This window comes from Nyctereutes procyonoides, unplaced genomic scaffold, assembly GCF_905146905.1.
Source record: "Nyctereutes procyonoides isolate TBG_1078 unplaced genomic scaffold, NYPRO_anot_genome, whole genome shotgun sequence".
In the NCBI taxonomy this organism is placed as follows: domain Eukaryota; kingdom Metazoa; phylum Chordata; class Mammalia; order Carnivora; family Canidae; genus Nyctereutes; species Nyctereutes procyonoides.
Window position 1 is genome coordinate 6,143,577 of NW_026575037.1, and position 13,717 is coordinate 6,157,293.

At 41.3% G+C, this 13,717-nt stretch overlaps 1 protein-coding gene across 2 annotated transcripts in view; it reads left to right on the forward strand.

Moving 5' to 3' along the window:
* The first annotated feature begins 391 nt into the window (after window positions 1–391).
* Window positions 392–13,717, forward strand: part of RALGPS2 (Ral GEF with PH domain and SH3 binding motif 2) — a 162,476-nt gene continuing 149,150 nt past the window's right edge. For both annotated transcript variants that reach the window (XM_055319057.1, XM_055319058.1), the window contains exon 1: window positions 392–549. The gene's annotated coding sequence lies outside the window, so the exon portion shown is untranslated. The remainder of the gene's footprint in view (window positions 550–13,717) is intronic.

Below are 13,717 nucleotides of genomic sequence, written 5' to 3' on the forward strand. Positions count from 1 at the left end.
CGCGCGGGGGGGGGGGGGGCGGCCGGCCGCAGCGGCAGCCCCACCTGTCGGGCCTCCAGCCCTGGCCCGCCCCTCGGTTGGGCGGGTAGCGGCCCTTCCCTCCCGCGCGCGCGGGGCCGAGGGGCTGCGGCAAGCGGCGCGCGCTGCGGACACCGGTCCCCGGAGGCCGTTGGGCTTGCGGGCGGCAGAGCGGCCGGCGCGGCGCGCGCGGCGCAGACCCCGGCGGCCGGGGCGCGGGGGGCACGCGCGTGCGCGCTCGTTGGGTGCGCGCGCCCGCGCCCGCGCCCGCGGCAGCGCCCCGCCCTCCCCGCGCGCGCCCGCGGGCCCGGCTCTCCTCCCCCCACCCCCGGCGCGGACGGGGTGGATCCTGCGCGCTCCCCTCCCCCGAGCGGCGGCGGCGGCGGCGGCGGCTGGCGCTGAATGAGAGACGCCGAGTGCTCGGGTCGCCGGGCGCTCGCCGAGGTGGAGGTGGCGGCGGCGGCGGCGGCGGCAGAGCCGGAGGCCGGCGTCGTCTTCCCGTCCTCCGAGGCGACGGCCGCGGCTGCACAGGTCGGTCTCTGGCGGCGGGCCCGGTGCGGGGGAGGGAAGGTGGGTGCGCTGCGCCCCCCGGGCGGCGCGGGGAATGGCGGCGGCCCCGGCCCCGGCCCCGGCGCCGGCGCCGCGGCGTGGACCTCCCGGCCGCGGGCCCGGGCCCCGGGGCCGCTCGCCCCCGGCTCGGAGAGGGGGCTGCGGGGCCGCGCCTCGCTCTCGGCGGCCCGCGCTCGGCGGCCGTGCGGTCCCCGCTCCCGGGCTCCGTGCCGAGGCCGGGGGCGCGGCGCTGCCCCCGAGGCCGCCTCGCTCGCCCCCCTCGGCGGGCGGGCGCCTCCAGCCCCGGCCGGCGCTGCCCTGGCGCCCGGCTGCGCCTCTGCCTGCCTTCAGGTGAGCGGGAGCCGGGAGCCGGGAGCCGGGAGCGCGGAGCCGGGCCACACCCCCTCCCTCCCCTGGCCCTGGCGCTGCGCCCCGCGGTCGGGGTGACCTGTTGCGGAGCGGCCCGCAGCCCGGGTCTCCCGGCGGCCCCGGGACCCGGAGAGAGGCTGGCGCAGCGCTGCGCTGGCTCCGGGCCGGGCGCGCGGCTGCGGGGCGCGCGGTGCGGGGTGCGGGGCGCGGGGCCGGGGGCGCGGCGGGGGCCGGGGCTGGGGGCGGGGGAGCCGGGGAGCCGGGGGAGCCGGCTGTGCGGCCGGGAGCTGGCGTACTGGGAAAGCGAGCGGTTCCGGACGGGATCCGAGGATTCCCTTGCAGAGCCGGGATATCAGGCTGCAAAGATCCGGAATTCCATTGCAGTGTCGGGTTAGGGAGGCTCGTAAACACCGCGCTTTGGAGGTGATTTGGCAGAAACCCGAGCCAAGTGTGCGGACCTAGTATCTGGAAAAGAGCCGTAAACCTGTGCGGCGCTACATCATCCTCCCACCTGCCCCCCTCGGAGCTCCTTTCCTGTAGCCGTGCGTTGTGTAGACAGACGCAGGGCCGGTTTCTGTGTACGTGGGCGTGTTTGGGAAGAAGCTGCGAGCTGATAGGAGGTACCTTAGTACAAATGTTAATTTGTTTGAACTGGGAGGGGTGAGGGAGGAGGAAGAAAGGGCACTGATGTGAGCTGTGGAGGAGGGGCGTTCGAAACACTAAATTTCTGTTTAAGAAAGCGCTAAAAAAGAGAATCCTAAAAACCCGGGGCTTAACCCCGTAAAGTAGGAAACCACAGGCACCGGTTAATTGTGTTGCCCCTTTTACGTGCCCCGGATTTCTCCCCCCCCCCCTTCTCCCAACGCTGTAGAGATACAGAGAGCCTTATTTTCGTGCCGGTGTTTATGGATTGATTTTGTCGGATTTTTGCTTTCACCGTCAAATCGACTCGTTTAAGCCTCTTTGAAGATGATCAGCGGAATCTTGGGAAACTTTTCGATCCTTGCACGTATATTATTGCACTCACAGATCATAGCTTGCTAGCCATAAAGCCTGTTCCACCCAGATAATTATGATTGTGCAAGTTGGGTAGAATCATAAATATACTGTATATTACTGTACTGCTACTGCCGCATATCTTACTGTAGACTTTAGAATTATGAAGGAACTTATCCGTACAGTATTATTTTAATAAAAATAACTTCTAATTCAGGCTTTGTGGGCGTGTATTTATAGATCATCTAGCTCAGAAATTTTGGAAAATAACTTGTTGTATCAGCTTAAAGATCAAATATAAGGATATTAGGTGCCTTCTTTGCAGAAGTAATTTAAACTATTTTCTCTTTTTTTTAAAAATTCAGTATAATAATTTTGAAATGGTAAGATATACCTTTTTTTTTCACCATTTTATTTCACCTTTAATTAAAGAGTTTGACTTTTCAAAATATTCTAGATGGGACTCTGGAAATGCTGTTCACTTTGCCTAAATTGTTCTACATTGCAACAGAACTTAAAGATAGTATTTGGTTTATCAAGACTGCAGCAGTGCTTTTCTAATATATATGTATATTTTGATATCAGAAAGAACACACTAAAATTTCCGGAGGTAAAAATATAACTAAAAAACTAGCTTTGTGATGAATCTTTTACTTTGTGTATTACACATGTGAGTAATATACTTGTGTGTTTAAATATCTGGTGTGTGTCTTTTTCAGTTTGTTAGGTCAATACAGTTGAGACTGGTTGTTTGTACTGAGTGATTGATATTTAAGTGAAAATGTTCTTTTGCGACTTAAAACACTTAAGCTTTAGTCTAGAAGCCCACTTCACTCCCTCATTCATTCATTCCACACATATTTATTGAGGTCGTACTGGTGCCAGTTAGGTGCCTCGGTGTTGGGGTACAACAGAGAAAAAGACAGGTCTTGTGCTCTGATGGAGTTTAAAGGCTAACTGTGCAAAATAGTCTACTACTCCATTGTCAGATAATGCTGTTTGTTTAATGTCATTTAAAAGTTTAAGATGTAAAAACTCCTGTGATGAGTTTCTGTTAGGGATATTGTTTGTGTTTCTCCTTCCACGAACAGTGGGAATTATTACTGAGTGAACAAAAGCATTAAGACAGTTTGAAAAGTAAAATAATGCTGATGTTTATATACGTTGGTTATCTGGTTCCCAAGTATAACCAAAAATAAACATTCTACCTGAAGTCAGATGATGCGCAGTTTACATGTGGTTAAACAACTTTAGTCTTTTGGTTTGTATAGTTAAGTATGTGCTAAAAATATTATCTCTTGGCACTTGTTTTTAAGGGAGTCTAATTTTTCTTTAGGTCTAAAAAAATAAAATTAAAAAAATCCTCTTTTCTTTTTCTGGCTGTGTGTGCGAGTGGACGGACCAATGTCCTGCTGTTCTTCCATAGAATCTGAAAGCCATTATTGCTAAAATCAGAAAAATTTGAAAGTGATAGCTTTCCTTTTTGTTTAAAATATGTCAATATTGGTATAGTTCTTTGGAGATTACAAAGCTTTTTAATATATACTATTGATACTGAAGTATATGGGTACGTCTCATTGACAGAACTGCTAACTTTGTTGTTTTTTTCTAAAAAGATTTATTTATATGAGAGAGATACACTCACAGAGAGCACATGTGCAGGAGACGTGTGCAAGCAGTGGGAGTGGGAGAGTGAGAATCCCCAAGCAGATTTCCTGCCCAGCGGAGCTCTCATGGGACTCGATCCCAAGAGATCATGACCCCCGCCAAAATCAAGAGTCAGATGCTTAACTGACAGAGCCACCCAGGGGTCCCCAGGACTGCTAACTTTGTCAACGTTATTATCTCTATTTTAGATGTGGAAGCACAACGCCAGTAAGCAAGCAGGTAACCCTAACCCAAGTTGTAGCGGTTACTATAAAGCAGTGCTCGATCTTGGGAGTGTAGAGCTTGATGAGGAAAGCATTAACATCTGGTGCTACAGTTCAGTGTACAGTACAGTTACTGGTCTGCCTTTCCAGAAATTTCTTTTTTTTTTCTTTCCAGAAATTACTAAACAACTTTTAAACTTTAAACCCTACTCTTAATTGAACTATATAGTTAGTTGAATTTACTTTCTTTCTGTAAGTTAAGCTTTAAAACCTAAAAGTATCACTGTTACAGGATTCTTTTCCTTTGGTGCCCATGGTTCTTGGTCATGCCACTTGGAAGAATGAAGAGGTAGACCAGACCAAGAGTGGTGAACAGCAAAGCAAAGCTGATGGAGCCGTAGTAGAGTTTATTGACTGTACAAATTTCCTAAAGAGGGAGGGGACCCGAAAGGGTTGCTGATTTGGTGGCTTGGCATTTGAATCTAGGGGTTTTTATGGGGTTGTTGGTGGGCTGTTTTAATCTGATTAACCTTCCATGCACTTGTCCTAATCAGGTTTTTGTCATCTATCAGTGAAAGAGGTGAAGGGCTCCTAGAAAATCCTTGTAAGGGTGGTTTCCTCTTAGGGCACGGAGAGGGGGTGGTGGCTTGTCCCTGCATGCCTTTCTTCTAACTATCCTTCATTATCAATTTTTTTTGCTATATGAAAAAGGCAGATAGTTTTGATGTACTTTTTTTTTTTTACTTTTTTTTTTTTAAAGATTATTTATGTATCTATTTGAGAGAGAGCTAGCTCAGCAGGGGGTAGGGGCAGAGGGAGAAACAGACTCCCCACTGAGCAGGGAGCCCCACACTCGCTGATTCCAGGACCTTGAGGTCATAACCTGAGCCAAAGGCAGACACTTAAGAGTGAGCCACCCAGGCGCCCAGTTCTGATGTACTTTTTAGTGGCATAAGTGTTTTGAAAATAAGATTTATTAAAATCAATCCTATTTTTTTAATATGCAGTTTTTACTGTATGACAACTGTATGTGGAATAAAATTATATCTGAATATTACATTTTTTTCAGTTACTCAATTTTCAGTGAAAAGATAATTCAAAGAGATTGAAACACTACCTCAGCCTGAATGAAGTTCCTTGGAGAGGAAAGTGAGTGTATTGCATTACCCTATAAATTGTATCTTTACATGTGTCTTATTCCCATTGGTTTGGAGTTCTCTTAAGTGAGAGAGTAAAGATTGGATGTGATAAATTTTGGTAACGTGGAATTGATCTGGAATCTTTCTTGCTTAATGTGTTGAGCTTTTGATTTAGGAAAACTTTTAATTACATAGTTAGAAACACCTATGTATTCTATGGAAAGAAAAAGTTTGAGTATAAATTTATGTAGTAACTTTAACAAAGTAATGGCTAGTTATGGATATAGGAAGAGTGTGAATAACAGTGTTCCTGTGACATAGGTCGAGGGTGCTTAGTGATTTATGTGCCACTACTGAGAACTCCTGGTACAAGCTCTAGAATGATACGTTGCTTTGGAATATGAGAGACTTCAACCTCACCTTGAACTTAATTGATACTTCTGTAATTTTACTTTCATGACGTTTTCTCAAAACATATTTTCATTTTTAGTTGATTTCCTTTTTGCTGATTCTTGGAAGGAGCCGTTTTCTAAAAATCATACTTAAATAACATCCTTATCACACTCTGCCCTTTATTTTTGCCTTTATCTACCTGCCCTATTACCTTTTTTTTTCTTCACAACTTTAATTTATCTGACATTATACATTAATTTGTTTATTATCTTCTCTCAGGATGTAAGCTTCATGAGGGCAGGGACTTAAGTTTTCTTCACTGTTGTATTCCTAGCACCTAGAAAGTACTGGGCATACAGTCAATACCTAGGTAACATTTGTGGGGTGAGCGAATTAATCGATCTTAAATGACACACAAACCATTATTTTTGTTTTGTTTTAAAAAACAAACACATTAATTGTTGACTTTTAGTAATACAACTGTGCTCTTAAAAAGAAAATTGTACTACAGGATTTATAATGAAAAATGTCATCCCCTGCCTCATCTTGGTATAACTTTTCCTCCTATGTTCTGCTCTCTGGGCAACCATTTCTGATACTGTTAGCTGATATTTACTCCCATATTTTAAAATACTATTTGTTTTTCAATTTTAGATATTATCTCCTGGCTTGCTACTGTGGAGGATGAGTCTGTGCTTTAGGATTCTTAGGCCACCTTGAACATCCCTCTCGTTTTATCTCCCAACATATCATGCTTTCGGTTAAATCAGTGTTCATTGTTCTCATTATTCTGACCTTGTAAATATGTTCACCATTGAATCTTGTGGTGTACTATGATTATATTTCTCAGAGTTAAAATTTTTTCTTCTTTTTTGATTTTTGCTTAGTTTCCCATTTGTCTCTAATTTTCTTTTTTCTTTTTTTAGAAGCTCTCCCAATATGTTTAAGCATATCAAATAAATCGATAGTTCATTTTTTTTAAAAATTGGAAAACCCTAGGTCTTTCTGTGCTTTTACTCAAATCTGGACTGTGGCTCTCCACTTCTGCTGCACAGGTTTAGCCCGTGATTTCCCTTCATGATTCTGAGAATTCTCTTTTGCCTTTTGTATCAGAGCCTGTGGTCTCCGGATCTAATGTCTTCCTTTTCCTCCATTTATACGTCTATTTTGGTGAAATGCATCCCTCAGTAACTTCCCAGAAGGAGTGTTTGAAGAGGTAAAATTTTTGAGAGTTCGTATTGTTGAAAATACCTTTCTCCCACGCTAATATCGGGTTAATAATTTGGCTGGTCTGGGTGTAGAATTGCAAGGTAGAATAGTTTCCCCTCAAGATATAAGGGATTGCACTATAATTTTCTTGTTTCAAGTGGTTGTTCGAAAATCTTAATGCTGTTCAGCCTTCATCCATTATATGTGACCTCTCCCTATTAAGATCCTTTCTTTTTGTCATCAGTATATCTGATATGTCCCTGATGTTATAGGTGTCTTGTGTGGATCTTACTTTATTTCTTGTTCATGGAACCTAGTGGGCCCTTTCAACCAGCAGTGCCCATATTAGATGAGAGGAAAGAGAATCTAGTGCAGGGGTCAGCAAAATTTTCTTCAAAGGGCCAGATAGTATTTTAGGCTTTGTGGGCAAAATAGTCTCTGTTACTACTACTCAGCTTTACTTTTGTAGGATGAGGATGAAAGCAACCATAGATAGCATAGGCATGGTTTGCTGACTCCTGATCTATGCACAGGTGGAAGGATTAGCCTTTGCTTTAATGGAGTAGGGAGAGTTTATCTATAGAAAGAGGAGAGAAGATGGAATACAGCTGACCCTTGAACACCACAGGGGTTTGGGACGCTGACTTCTGTGCAGTCAGAAATTCTCATATAACTTTTGACTTCCCCAAAACATAACTACTAATAGCCTACTGTTGACAGGAAGGCTAACTGAGAATATAAATGGCCAATTAACATACATTTTGTATATTAATATGAATTATATACTGCATTCTTACAAAAAGTAAGCTACACAAAAGAAAATGTTACTAAGAAAGTTGTGAGGAAAATGTATTTACAGTACTGTACTGTATTATTGAAAAAAAAATCCACATATAAGTGAACCTGCACAATGAACCTTGTGTTGTTAAAGGGTTAGCTGTATACAGACAGAGACGTGATGGTGGTGGCTTAGGGAAGTTTTCACCTCAGATTTTCTGTTTGCCTTAGTGTATGGGAAGCAAGGTCATTAGTTAAGAATAAGGAAAAATAAGAGTGTACATTGGAGGTTTGAGAAGTGGGAAAATATATGATGTAATCCTCTATCAAAGAATGGAAAAGTGAAGAGAATATGGAAATACAGTGTGATTGCCAGGCAGCAGCATGAAGGGCTCACTTGAATGTCCTATTCCTGACTTTAGTAGGAGTGCCTCTAAAATCTCATCATTAAGTATGATATCTTACCATATAGGTTTTTATTAGGGTTATTTTATTAATCTTATCAGAAATATTTTCATGTATAATATGTGCATATATGTATTGTATTTTTATGATTACAGTCTTAGCCTATTGTAATGCTTATATCGAGGGAAATGGCAAAAGAAAGTACTTTAATTTTCTTTCCACAAGTAGAAATTTTGATTTAGGAATCATTCACTTATTTATTCATTTAAAAAAAGTCATGGAATGGGGCACCTAGGTGGCGCAGTCATTTGAGCCTTTAACTCTTGGTTTTGCCTCAGGTCATGATCTCAGATTTGTGGGATCAAGCCCTGTGTTGGGTTCCATGACCAGCAAGGAGTCTGCTTCAGATTCTCTCTTCCTCTCCTTCTGCCCCTTACATTTGTGCTTGCTCTCTCTCATTCTCAAATAAATAAAATCTAAAAAAGTCATGGAGCAGGGGCACCTGAGTGACTCAGTGGTTGAGTGTCTGCTTTTGGCTCAGGTCGTGATCCCAGGGTCCCCAGGGTAGCCTGCTTCTCCCTCTGCCTATGTCTCTGCCTCTCTCTCTGTGTCTGTCAAGAATAAATACATAAAATCTTTTAAGAAAAAAAAGGCATTTTCTATGTACAGGAATAGTTCTTGGTGCTGAAGATACAGCAATCAACAAAAAGGTAAGTTTAACCAATTAACATATAATACAACTAAAAAGACACACAAAAGCAAGTAAGGAATATTTGTAATGTGTTGTGAAAGAATTTCCCCATTGAGTTAATTAACCCACCCATCACTTCACATGTTTACCTTTCTTTTGGTGAGAACATTTAAGTTCTACTTTCTTAGCAAATTCCAACAATATTATCAGTTGTTGTTACCATGTTATACATTAGATCCTCAAGTCTTATCTTATAGTTGAAAGTTTGTATCCTTTACCAATCTCTTCCTATTTTCCTCTAAGTTTTTTTTTTTTAATTTTTATTTATTTATGATAGTCACACACAGAGAGAGAAAGAGGCAGAGACACATAGGCAGAGGGAGAAGCAGGCTCCGTGTACCGGGAGCCCGACGTGGGATTCGATCCCGGGTCTCCAGGATCGCGCCCTGGGCCAAAGGCAGGCGCTAAACCGCTGCGCCACCCAGGGATCCCTCTACCTAAGTTTTTGACAGTAAAAGCTTAAGAAATACCTTCTAGTCTTGGTTTTGCAAGAATTTTTTTTTTTTTTTTTTTTTTACTATCATGTAAGGGTTGAATTTTATGAAGTGCTTTTTCTATGTTGGTAGAGATAATCATGTGTATTTTTTCTATTACATTAATAGATTATCTCCTGTTTGCATTATTGGGTCCAATCCTACTTAACTATGTTGCATTTGTCATACACACTGTCATACACACTGCTAAACTTGGTTTGCCATTGCCTGAGAGTTTTTAAAAAATCCACATTTATGTAAATTTATCAGAATATCAAAATATGTATGTATTTTGGTGTCAATAAAATGAGCTGTGGAGCTTTTTTTTTTTTCTATCCCTGAAATAGTTTTATAACACAGAGAATGCGCATATGCTCCCTGAAGGGGCTATAGATGTAATATGAAAGGTGAAAAAATAAGTTTCTAGAGAAAAAATGGAAAAAAATCTATATGACCCTTTACTAGGCAAATATTTTTTTTTAAACAGGACACAATAAGTGCTAACCAGATAAGACTGATAAATTGTCCTTCATTACATAAGAATTTCTGTTCATCAGAGGATACTATTAACAGAACACATAGGCAATTGACACACTGGTAGAAGTGTCTGCACTACTTAGACCTGACAGAGGACTTGTATCTAGAGTACATAAAAAAATAGTCAAAACAAAATAGTAAAAACACCAGGAACCTGTTTTTGAAACAAATGGGCAAAAGACTGGAACAGGCATTTACAAAGTGAGTTATTCAAATGGCTAAGGTGAAAAGGTACTCACATATTTTTTAGACAATTGCAGATTAAAACTATCACATGATAGCACTGTATACCCACCAGAATGATGTTAATGAAAAAGTCTGAAACTACTAAGTGTTGACAAGAATGTAGAGCACTTGGAACTCTCACACATTTCGAATGGGTTTGAAAGTTGGTAAAACCCCTTTTTAAAATTCTTTGATATTGTTTGCTAAAGCTCTACACATGTATGCCCTATGATCCAGCAATTTCACTTGTTTTAGACTCAATAGAAATCAATACATATGCACATCAGAAGACATGTACTTTAGAAGAAAACATAAGGGTAAATTTTTATGACCTTGGAATAGGCAAAGTATTCTTAAGATACCAGAAGCAGGAGCAACAAAACAAAAATAAGATAAATTGCATTTCACCAAAATTTTAAACCTAGGACTCAAAGGAAAGTAGAAAGACAATCCACAGAATGGGAGAATATATTTGCAAATCATATATCCGATAAAAGACTTACATTCAGAATATATGAAGAATTTTACTCTTAGTAATAAAAAGACAACCCAATTTAAAAATAGAGGATCTGGAGATCCCTGGATGGCTCAGTGGTTTAGCGCCTGCTTCAGCCCAGGGCGTGATCCTGGAGTCACTGCATGGAACCTGCTTCTCCCTCTTCCTATGTCTCTGCCCCCCCCCCCCCGCGCGTGCGCGTGTGTGTCTCTCGTGAATAAATAAATAAAATCTTAAAAAAATAAAAATAGAGGATCTGGGGGTACCTGAGTGGCTTGGTTGGTTAAGTGTCCAACTCTTGGTTTTGGGTTAGGTCCTGATCTCAGTGTCATAAGCCCTGCATTGGGCTCCATGGTCAGCAAAGTCTGCTTGAGATTCTCTTTCCCTCTCTTACCCCTCCCACTCCTGCACATGCATGTGCGCACACACACACACACACACACGCGTGCGCACACTCAACTCTTAAAAAAATAGAGGATCTGAATTGACATTTGTAAAAGAAGATATGCAGTAAGCACATGAAAAGATGTTTGATATTATTAGCTATCAGGGAAATGAAACAAAAATCATGATGAGATAGCACTTTTACTAGAATGACTAGAATCAAAAAGTTAGATGAGACAAATGTAGAAGAGGATATTAAGAAATTGGAATCTTGGGGATCCCTGGGTGGCGCAGCGGTTTGGCACCTGCCTTTGGCTCAGGGCGCGATCCTGGAGACCCGGGATCGAGTCCCATATCGGGCTCCCGGTGCATGGAGCCTGCTTCTCCCTCTGCCTGTGTCTCTGCCTCTCTCTCTCTCTCTGTGTGACTATCATAAATAAATAAACTTAAAAAAAAATTGGAATCTTACAATTACACTGATAGGAATGTAAATTGATATAGCTACTTTGGATGACCGTATGACAGTTCCTCATATTATTTAACATAGAATTACCATAGGACCAGTAATTTCTCTCTTAGTGATATACCCAAGAGAAAGGAAAACATGTCCTTGAAGAAAATTGTACATGAAGGTTTAAAGCAGCAATGTCTTACTCATTATAGACAGAAAGTAGAAGTAACCCAAATGTCTATAAACCAACTAATGAATGAGCAGCATGTGGTATATCCATACTATGGAATAGCATTCAGTCACTAAAAGGATAAGGTGCTGATACATGCTACAAAATCAGTGAACCTCGAGCATATTATGCTAGGTAAAAGAAAAACAAAACAGAAAAAGCCTGTTATATGACTCCATTCATATGAAATGTCCAGAACAGATCTGTAGACAGTAGGTTAGTGGTTGCTGAAGGGGTGGTGGGAGCTAAAGGACATGGAATCTCTGAGATGATGAAAATGTTCTAAAGTTGACTGTAGTGATGATTGTGTGTACCACTGAATTGTATTCTTTATTTTTTAGACTTTTAATTCCAGTATCATGAACATAAAGTGTCATATTAGTTTCAGGTATACAGTATAGTGATCAAGCAATTCTGTACTCAGTGTTTATCAATACAAGTGTACTCGTAATCCTCTGAATTATACACTTTAAATAGGTAAATTGTATGGTATGTGAGTTATATCTCTGTAAAGGTGTTAATGAAATAAGACATGGCAAAAATATCAGTGATGTGAGGACATTGCCATCATGCCTAATTGAGAAAAGCAGGATGCAGAGGAATATATAAAGTATCACATTTTTGTAGAACAACAAAAACAATGTATGTGTATGTGTGCATCTGAGTGTAAGTGATCTAGGTGATATAGAAAGGGTGAGAAAATGTTGCACACTAGATCTAAAAGTTTCTTTCTAGTTCGGCTATGGTAAAGAGAGGGAGAGAAAAAGGAAAAAACTGAAAGGAAAAGGGATTGATGTAGAAAAAAACAGCATGTGTAACATAATCTCAACTATGTAAAACATAAATTTTAAAATGGTAGTCGTATGTGGTGAGATGTCGGATTGTTTTTCCCTATATTTCTCTGGGTTGTCTGATCTGTTTTATTTTATTAATAGAAATATCTAAAACTAAATTAGGAGACAGTGCAAATAAAATAAATTATGAAACCTGAAAAAACATAGCTTTTTTTTTTCATAAAAACTCCCAATGAGATAGAATCCAAATGTCCATTAACAGAAAAATGGACAAATAATATGTACTATACTTTACATTGGAACACTACACATTAGTGAAAGAAAGGAGCTACTGCTCTTCCCAGAAAATATGGGTAAACATCACAAGCAGAAAATGTTGAGCAAAAGAAGGCAGGCACAGAGTATATATAGTGTATGATTCTTTTCTTTTCTTTTATTTTTTAAAGATTTTATTTATTTATTTCTTCATGAGAGGCACAGAGAGAGAGAGAGAGGCAGAGGGAGAAGGAGGCTCCACACAGGGAGCCCGACATGGGACCCGATCCCCGATCCCCGGTCTTCGGATCACACCCCGGGCTGAAGGCGGCGCAAAACCGCTGAGCCACTGGGGCTGCCTTGATTCTTTTATTTTAAAGTTCAGGAAAAGGTCAGACTCCCCTGTGTTAAGTGTCTAGCATTTAGGGGTTAGGACTAGAGGAGCAAGACTGCTGGAGCACTGGAGATGTTCTATATGTTCATTTGGTGGTTACATGGAATGGCTATATAGTAAACATTTGGTGAACAGTATACCTTATATAACTGCACATTTTACTATTTTAAAACTCAATTAAAAAAGATAAAATCAGGAGTGCCTGGGTGGCTCAACTGGTTAAGGTCATGATCCCAAGGTCCTGGAATCGAGCCTCATTGAGTTGGGCTCCCTGCTCATCAGGAGTCTGCCTCTCCCTTTCCCACTGCCTCTACCCTGCTCAGCCTCACTCTCTCTCTCTCAAATAAATAAATAAAATCCAAAAAGATAAAAAATAAGCCAGAAAAGATTTTTTAAAATCTAGTGCTCATTTAAAAGCTTTTGTATACTTGTCAATTATACTTCAATTAAAAATAAATAGAAAAAATTTAAAAATTAAAACAAGGGGAAAAAATAGGCTTTGTATATTTCCAGGAATACTTACATGGCTTTCAACGACAGTTTCCATTATTTTTAATACTGGCATACTATGATGTTGTGTGGTATAATTTTTTAAGCAATCTCTTGATGGACACTAGGTTGTTTTTAACTTTTATAAACAGTTAACATCTTTTTTAGTAGGTCTTCCTGTATTTTTCTGATCATTTCCTTTTGATGAATTCCTAGAAGTGTTGCTTGTTTGGCGGTTAAGTAGATTTGCATTCTTGCCAGTGGTGTATAAGTGTTTCTGTATTGCTGTCACTTTCACTGATTTGGTGATAAGCTTTAAAAGCATATATATTGATCTCTTGTGTAATAAATTCTTCCTAATTGTTTTAATTTGCAGTTTTAAACATTTTCAATGGAATTTTTATTTTCATGTGTTTGGATATTTTTGTTACATTCTCCAGTTTCCTTTTCATAGCTTTTACCCATTTTCTTATGTTCTTTAAAAGCATGTTTTTTGATTTAAAGTCTTTTAAT